This window comes from Polypterus senegalus, chromosome 16, assembly GCF_016835505.1.
Source record: "Polypterus senegalus isolate Bchr_013 chromosome 16, ASM1683550v1, whole genome shotgun sequence".
Taxonomy (NCBI): domain Eukaryota; kingdom Metazoa; phylum Chordata; class Cladistia; order Polypteriformes; family Polypteridae; genus Polypterus; species Polypterus senegalus.
In genome coordinates, this window is record NC_053169.1 from 100,711,714 (window position 1) to 100,720,697 (window position 8,984).

Sequence of the window (8,984 nt, forward strand, 5' to 3'; positions counted from 1 at the left end):
CTCAGCCATTTAAGGGTTTATATGTTAAAAGGAGGATTTTGAAATCTGCCCTAAACTTAACCAGGAGCGAGTGTAAGGATTTAAGAACTGGGGTTATGTGTTCATATTTTCTAGTTTTTGTGATAATTCTTGCAGCAGCATTTTGGATTAACTGGAGGCTGAATAAAGAACAGTCTGAACAGCCAGTGAACACCGCATTGCAGTCGTCAATCCTACTAGAGATAAATGCAGGAATTATTTTCTCAGAATCCTGTTAATTAAGAAAGCGCCTTAATTTCCAAACAGTTTTAAGATGGAAGAAACCTGATTTGGACAACTTTGTAATGTGCGCTTTAAATGACCTGCTAGAGTCAAAGAGAACTCAGATTGCAGCCTGATTTAGTAAAATTAATGGGGATTCCAATCGAGTTAAATGATGACAAAATATTGTGATCAGCGTCACTCCCTCCAATAATTAACATCTCTGTTTAAAGACAAGTAGTTATCATCCATCCACTCCTTTTAATTCACTAACACAACTAATTAAAGACAACATCGGAGAAACTTCATTTAATCTGAAAGAAATGTATCACCTGCGTATGAGTGAAAATTAACATGATGTTTCGTTATGAGAGACCCCAGTGGAAGTCTGTAAAGTGAAACCAGCGACAGTCCCAGTACTGAGCCCTGCGGGACACCATATCTCACTTCTGTGTGTAATGATGGCGTCCTGTCAGCACATTTCTGTACGTATTGGAATCGATTTGATAAATAAGAACTAAACCAAGCGAGCACGGGGCCTGTAAACCCAACATCAATTTCCAGCCTGCGCAGTAATCGAATAGTCAGTGGTGTCAAACGCTGTACTTAAGTCCAACAACATAATTACAGTGGAGTTTCCTTCATCAGAGGATATCAGAATGTCATTTACAACCCGTGTTAGTGCCGTTTCTGTACTATGACCAGTGCGGAAACCAGACTGGAATTTCTCCGATAAATTGTGATGCGTAAGGTGTGACTGAAGCTGACTGGCGACTACTTTTTCTCATATTTTAGAGAGAAAGGGTAAATTTGAAATGTGTCTATGATTATTAAGTATGTATGGGTCTAGGTCTGACTTTTTAAGTAACGCTTTAATGACTGACACTTTAAGTGCTTTAGGTACGGTGCCATGCAATAATCAGCTATTGATAATGTTAAGAACAGACGCTGCAGGAACATCCATTGCACATTTTACTAGTTTTGTTGGCACTGGATCAGGGAACAAGTAGTGGGCTTCATTTTAGAAATTAAAGTTAAGACTTCCTGCACAGGATTAAAATTGCTAAATTGCTGAATGCAATGTGACACGGGGTCTGCTAAGCTAGTATGTGGTTTATATTGTGATGCTGAGATCTGGGATCTTATATTTTTAATTTTCTCATTGAAGAAGTTCATAAAGTCTGTACTGTTAATATCTGTTGGTATTTTGCACTGTAGATGATTGAAAGTGCCAAGTCATTTGACATTTATCTTTGTACTGTGATGACATGCAGACTTTTTTCACACGTCCATCAAAGACAAATGGCGCTGCTGCTTCTTCTTTCAGATGCTCCTGTTAGGGGTCGCCACAGCGGATCATCTTGTTTCATATCTTCCTGTCCTCGTCATCTTGTTCTGTCACACCCATCACCTGCATGTCCTCTCTCAGCACATCCATAAACCTCCTCTTAGGCCTTCTTCTTCTCCTCTTGACTCACAGCTCTATCTTTAGCATTCTTCTCCCAATATACCCAGCATCTCTCCTCTGCACATGTCCAAACCAACACCATCTCACCTCTCTGACTTTGTCTCCCAACCGTTAAGCCTTTGCTGACCCTTTAATGTCCTCACTTCTAATCCTATCCATCCTGCACATCTTAGCATCTTTAACTCTGCCACCTCCAGCTCTGTCTCCTGTGCCATCGTCTCCAGCCCATATAACACAGCTGATCTCACTACCGTCCTGTAGATCTTCCCTTTCACTCTTGATGATACCCGTCTGTCACAAATCACTCCTGTCATTCTTCTCCACCCACTCCATCCTGCCTGCACTCTCTTCTTCACTTCTCTTCCACACTCCCCATTACTCTGTACTGTTAATCCCAAATATTTAAACTCCTCCACCTTCACCCACTCTACTCCCCTCATCCTCACCACTCCACTGACCTCCCTCTCATTCACACACATGTATTCTGTCTTGGTGGTCATACTGACCTTCATTCCTCTCCTCTCATATCTCCACCTCTCCAGGGTCTCTAGAAACAGATAAAGGATATCCCTATTAAAGTGTCTGGTGAGCGCCTGTGGAATGAACTCCTTCGGCCAGCTTTTCCAGGTTATGCAGAACATTCAAAGATCATTAAAAACCAAAATATTAACGGGACTCCCTTTCTAATTCGCAGCATCCAGACATTCAGGCTTGATTATCGACCTGCAACTTTTCAACAAGGTGCCCTCACTTGAACTTTCTACATGTGACTTACTGGTGTCCAGTATAACACAGAGCCACAAAAGGCTTAATTCACATGTGTGAAAGAGAAAAACAACAAATGATTAACTACTTTCAAGTTACTAAGGAATAAAAAAAACTAACAAGGCTGTTTTGATATAACGGCAGGCTGTTCATACAGACGTCTGTCATAAGGCAGGGTGCAGTAAGCTGACCAGGGACAATTTCATTTTATGGAATTCATCCACTAGATACGGAAAAGACGACTTTTCCTTCTTTAGGGCTCCATCTGCAATGTACACAAAATAGAAATGGTTAGCTAATTCATGCAGTTTAAAATGAATTGCTAAAAATAAACATATTGTGCTTCTTGATAAGGAAGGGGAAGGGGCAGGGAGGAAAGATATTAAGAGACATTTCAAACGGGGAACTTCGCTCTTCTGCCTTGCAATGCCTGAATCCTATGTACTCACCGGTGCCTGAAGAAAGACTGAATGATTGAACTATTCTTGTCTTCCTCGGAAATCTCCTTCATGTGTCATGGATTTCAGAAGAGTCCTGTTCTTGTTGCTTTCCTTTCAAGTTTCAGGAGTTGACAGCGAGTCGCCCAGAGAGGGCTTTTGTATCCTCAGTGACTGCTACACGATACACCAGGGGGCTGCAGACTTTGACACGGCGAGCGGCGTGTGCGGGACTAAAGGGGGCCACCTGATGACAGTCCGATCGACGGTGCAGAGAGATATCTTTTCAATCTGTATGGGTACCCTGCAGGGTCGCTTCTGGATTGGACTTGAGCTGCCCGCTGGGCGCTGTGGTGACCCCTCAAAAGCACTACGTGGGTACCGGGGGTAACCGGAGAGGAAACTACGGACTTCACGTCGTGGAAAACGCAGGACTCGACAGAGTGTGGCCAGAAGTGTGTCTCCGTCTCCAAAGATCAACTGTGGGAAGAAAGTTCATGTCTGGAGGCGGCTGATGGGTTTCTCTGTGAATTCCGATTTAATAAAACCTGTGAGCCCGCTGAGCTGGAGGGATTCTCGCTTACCTACCACACACCGTTGGGTTTTCAGACGACACACACCCAAACTTCTTTGCCACCTGGTACAGTAGCAATTACGTCTCCCACCGGATACAAACTGTACTGTGACATCAATGACTGGAAACCGGGTCCCTGGGATTGCCAACATGAAAACGGCGGTTGCAGCCACACGTGTACAATGGAGGGAGGTAACGCGAAGTGCATCTGCCCTGAAGGACTACAGTTAGAGGAGAACCAAGTGACCTGTCAGGCGCCCGACCCATGCAGGAGCCACCCCTGTGCGCGCGTGTGTGCCTCAGAAGGACAGTTACAGCTGCCTGTGCCGAGGGGGCTACAGACTGGACCAGGATGGCACGAAATGCGTGGACCTGAATGAATGCAAACAGAAGCGAGTCTGCAAAGCTGACCAGGTCTGCGTCAACACACTGGGTAGCTTTCAATGTACCTGCCCACTGGGGTTCGAAATGGTGAGGGGCAAGTGTGAAGATTACGCCCCCAGCTCGGAAATGTTAAGGGCCAGGGGCTTATTGTGCCCACCGGGCTACACAATGGTGAGTAGCACGTGTGAAGACCGAGACAGTGCGAGTCTGCCCCGTGTGAACAGGAGTGCACGAACACACATGGGAGTTTCAGGTGTTCCTGTTTCGAAGGATTTCTTCCTAATAGAAAAGACCCCACGAAATGTGACAAACACTGTCAGTCAGAAAAGTGCCCGGGGATGTGCTATCTGAACGAGGGCAATTCGTGTGAGTGTCCCGATGGGTACATAATAGAGGATGAGGACACTGGCGTGTGCATTGACATCGACGAATGTGACGGCCAGTGGCTGTGTGACCACAACTGCACCAACACATTTGGGAGTTTTGTATGTCACTGCGACCATGGATTCAGGCTGGAAGACGATGGCATTTCGTGCACAGTGTTACCCTCCACTAGCGTCACTCCTGTCACCGTCCACCTAGTGACCCCGACCACGCACATCACCGTCAAAGAGCCCTCGCTGATCTCACCCGTTGCGCTCCTGGTACCTGTCGTCAGTGTCCTCATCCTGGTGGTCTTAGTCTTCTGTACGCACCAAGCGTTAAGGCAGAGGGCGAAGTGGGACACCGCGGCAGACTACAAGAGTGCAGAACTGGACCGGGATGGTGGGCTTCAGCAAGTCACCATTGAGAAATACATCAGGAAATATTCGTTCATCACAAATGATTTAAAGGCGCATACGTGACACTCTGGACTACTTTTAAGATCTAGGAGTCTAATGGCTCGGGCACAGACTGCCGGAAACGATGCCCCCTTGCAACGAGAGGATTATAACGCGTATCATATCTGTATATGTGACCAAAAAACGTGCAAACTCGGGTTTGGAAGAAATGAAAACTTTACAACATGTGCTATCGGAAGGATTTGAGGGCAAATTACTTCTGCTCGGGTTATCGGCACGTTTGGACTGGGGTGCAGTTACCTGGCTCTACGGGTTCACGGGGAAGCCATTGATACGTCGATTCAAAACAAGCGTCAGGAATATGAATGGCAACCATTGAAAAGTCTCCTCCAAACAGCCGTTTAGAGTTTTAATTCTGTAACAGTAAGTGGAGCAAAAAAAATCACTTCAGGATTTGTGGGACCTGAAAACGGCTTGTGGGGCAAAATTGGGAATCGGCGATGGGCATTGTGCCAGTCTATTGAACATCTGCTTCACTTTGGGGAGCAATTTGAAAATAAAGGGCTGGGGGGGACACATTATATACTTTAAATCACCTTGAGCAGGACTGGGGGTCTTAAATGAACTCATGGAGATGTCCAAACAAACGTCTGTACCTTCAGAAAATTGTATGAATCAGCGGTTAAAGCAAATGAAAAGTTTTGATGACTTTGTAATGTTTAAAATTGTATTATATTGTGTTTATTATCGAGCAAAAATATTATTTATACCACAATAAACATTTAATAAAGTGAAAGTGAGTGACCTAAAGAATTTGAGTTTCTAAGTAAATGCAATAAAGCAGTAAATCAACATCTTCTTTTAGTGGCCCTTCTGCCCTACTGAGCAGGAAGACTGCAGTTGAAGCCCACAAGGGTCACACAGCTCTCGATGAGCCCCCTGGCTTTGTGACGCTTTACTCCACATTCCTCCCTGTGAATTGCAAAGGTATCGACTGATGACTCAAAATCGGTTAACACTGGATAAGTCTGGGCATGAGAGTACGGGAGTCTTCATCTGCAACAGACTGGCATCCTGTGTAGGGCTGGTTTCTGTCCAAGGTCTTATGCCACCAGGACGGGACTTGGATTGGAATAACACTGTGGGGACGTGTGTGAAGAGGCACATACTGAGGTGAATGTGGGGAGTCTTACCAAACTACCATCTGATCTATCTATCTATCTATCTATCTATCTATCTATCTATCTATCTATCTATCTATCTATCTATCTATCTATATCTATCTATCTATTTCTATCTATCTATCTATCTATCTATCTATCTTTGCCTTTATTGTTTCATATCTTTTAATACTTATTTTTCTATCTGTGTTTGTAGTTCTTTTCATATTTGTGTCTGTACCTGTAAGTGCAGGAGTGTAAGCCGAGTTCAATCCCGGGTAAAATGCATACCGAAAGAAATCTTTCAATCCAAAAGTTTGTTGTAAAATATTTAGTGAAGATTCAAAGCAAACAATCCACACAAGAATAAAGAAAAATGTTGTTACACACGTTGAATAAAAGGCAAACAAATTGAAACACCATCTTCTCTAAACTTGTCAAACTTTAGTTGCTTCATTACTTAAAGATGCTTTACTTCTTCTTCTGTACACTTTAAACGTACGGCGCTGACACATTCAATAAAGTGCGTTGTCTTCCATGTTACTTGGCACTAAAGGCACACATGGACGTTAGGCACAGTTAGTGCCCGTGATGCCTTACACCTGGCAAGACAGGTCACAAACTGAATAGAATTTGTAGTCAGAGAGGCTAGAAAGAGTTAGATTATAACAATTCAATTCAACTTATTTATGGGAGTTGTAGGAACCTCCCATGGACTATGCACTAATATTTAGAAAAATATTTAAATAACTTAAATAACTAGCAAATGGCTCTAACAGTACGTGTGTGTGTTTGTATCCATTATATAAGTGTATAGGGCTATTACTATCAAGTGTACAGAGCCCTGTGAAATTCATACATGCATTTCCTAATCAACATGCAGCACCTCGCTACTCTGCGTTTGTCTCCTTGATACTTTTTCCCTGCTTGTGATTGTGATGCATTTAAAACTTGCAGTATCTGAAGTAATAAAATGCAGTACTACAAATGTTTGTAATGCACCATCTGTTGGAAAGACAAATTTAATGCACAAGTCCCAGTTATATGTGAGAACACAGTAAATGTTATTTAATTTGATAACATATTGTAGCAACCCTGGGTCAAGGCCTGATAGGGTCATGCTCTTCGGGAAGCCACAGACCATCAGGGGACATGGGAATACCCCAGGAAGTGGACTATATAAGCAGCTCCGTGAACAGCATGTGGCACCCTCATAAAGCCATAAATGAGAGCTATCGGCCTGTGTGTGGACGCTGTTGAGTCTTGGATGTGGACCTTATCCTTGGGTCAGCTCACTTTGTGTAGTGTGGCATAATAGTGTGGTAGTCACCCCCAGATGAGCAGAGTGAGGCGGATCGGGCTGGTTGGTTGAGGGGATGAAGCTCCTCAGAGCATATGGTGCTGCAGAAATCCTGGGGGAGATGTCACTGAAGAAGCCAGTAGTCTTTTTATTGGGCCACACCAGCAGTCTGGCATAAGTTGTGTGATCCCTTCTTCTGTCTCTCTCATCCGACAGGTCATTATAATAATGAAATAAAGTAACAAAATATTCATTTTCTTCTAAAATGCCCTAAAATACTCTGCTACAAGTCTTTTATAGGCACCCTTCTGTGTGCGTATTTACGAGTAAAGTGGAGTTGAGCTTTGCCTGAAAAATTCTGCAATTGACTTGCAGTACCACTTGATGCCTTAAGATGTCAGTCGTGTCTCGTGAACCTTTTCTATTGCCGATTGCCGAAAAAAGGCGATGCGGTTTTATTATGGAAAGGTGATGACAGCTGAACTGAAAGCTCCCGATCCAATTTCTTTCTTTCTTTCTTTCTCTCTTTCTTTCTTTCTTTCTGGGCATGAGCTCCCAAATCAAGGAGAAGTCTGGATATTAAAATTTCCTTCCGGAATAGGCCAATGTCGTCTGAGAGGGAATAAGTTAAGAGTGTCGTGACTTGTGAACAATAAAAGTGCAGGAAGGCCATTAAAATATTTCCATCCAGCATTTTCAAGGCACGTAAAAGGAAGCTTAATAATTATACTTAATGATGGCCACCACACTTCATGCTGCTGGGACTCTCTTGGACATCCTATACATAAGGAAGTTGATAGAAATTGTCAGTAATGTGTTTCTGAAGGTTAGAAGTTTTCATGAGGTAAGCATTTATCAGTTTGAGGGGGAGGGGGGGGGCATGAGAGAGAGAGAGAGAGAGAGAGAGAGAAAGCGAGCGATTTAGTCCTACAGACAGATACTGTAACTTACATAGACAGGTATGTCGAAAGGAACTTTACAATGGGAAATCATTTTAATCCATGAAAAGACAGACATGTGAAAGGCACTATATAACACAGATAAGAAGATCCTATAAAATACATCTTTTTTAATTTAAAAGCCTGATCTTTTTTTCTGAGGCCTAGTCGGGCCTTTCACCTCCTGTTTTTCCTGGGGTCAGGCTTGCCTTGAGGTGGGATTTGTTTTTGGGTAGTTTTGGCGACCTCACCCATTTTGGTTATTTTGTGCCGCTAGAGGAGTCGTGAGCCATGTGGCCCGAGAATGATTGGGGATAATAATTTATGGAGGTCCACGCTGCTTGTTGGTTTGTTGTTTGTCATCTCCTTTTTATTTATCTCTCAATCCTCTGCTTGCCACTGTCCTGTTTACATTTTTCTGTCTCCGAGGAGCCGCTGTCTGAGAAGGAAATTCTGGAAAAGAGAGAGGAATGTCCTGGAATGAAATGCAAACCTCCAGCAGCTGCCTTGAGTCATTTAGTGTCACTTTTGTGAGATACCATCAAGGTCGACATGGACAGTTACAGATCAAGGAGGGCTACTCTAGGGGGGCTGTAGGCTTGCCATAAGTGGCTGCCTAAAACTTAACCCAGTCTGGGTGGCACTGTGATTTTATCCCACAGGCAGACAGATGCCAGGATACATGCAAGGATACCAACACATTCATTTTATGTAAATGGCACAATCACGTAACATACAAGACTTGTTTGGAATATTACTCCACCTCTGTTGGTTTGATATCTTTTCACAAATTCATTGTTGTGCAGCGTTCCGCCGTTCTGTTGATGCTCGCTGGTCTCTGCCTGAGCGCCATCTTCTGGCAGCTCCTAGGGAGTGAAGACGACTCATGAACTCTCCTAGACCCTGCTGAAGTCGGCAGTAGTCTCCTAAATTAGG

General features: G+C 43.7%; 1 pseudogene; it reads left to right on the forward strand.

The window, feature by feature from the left end:
• Positions 1-2,989: 2,989 nt before the first annotated feature.
• Positions 2,990-5,431, forward strand: LOC120516421 (annotated as a pseudogene).
• The last annotated feature ends 3,553 nt before the right edge of the window (positions 5,432-8,984 follow it).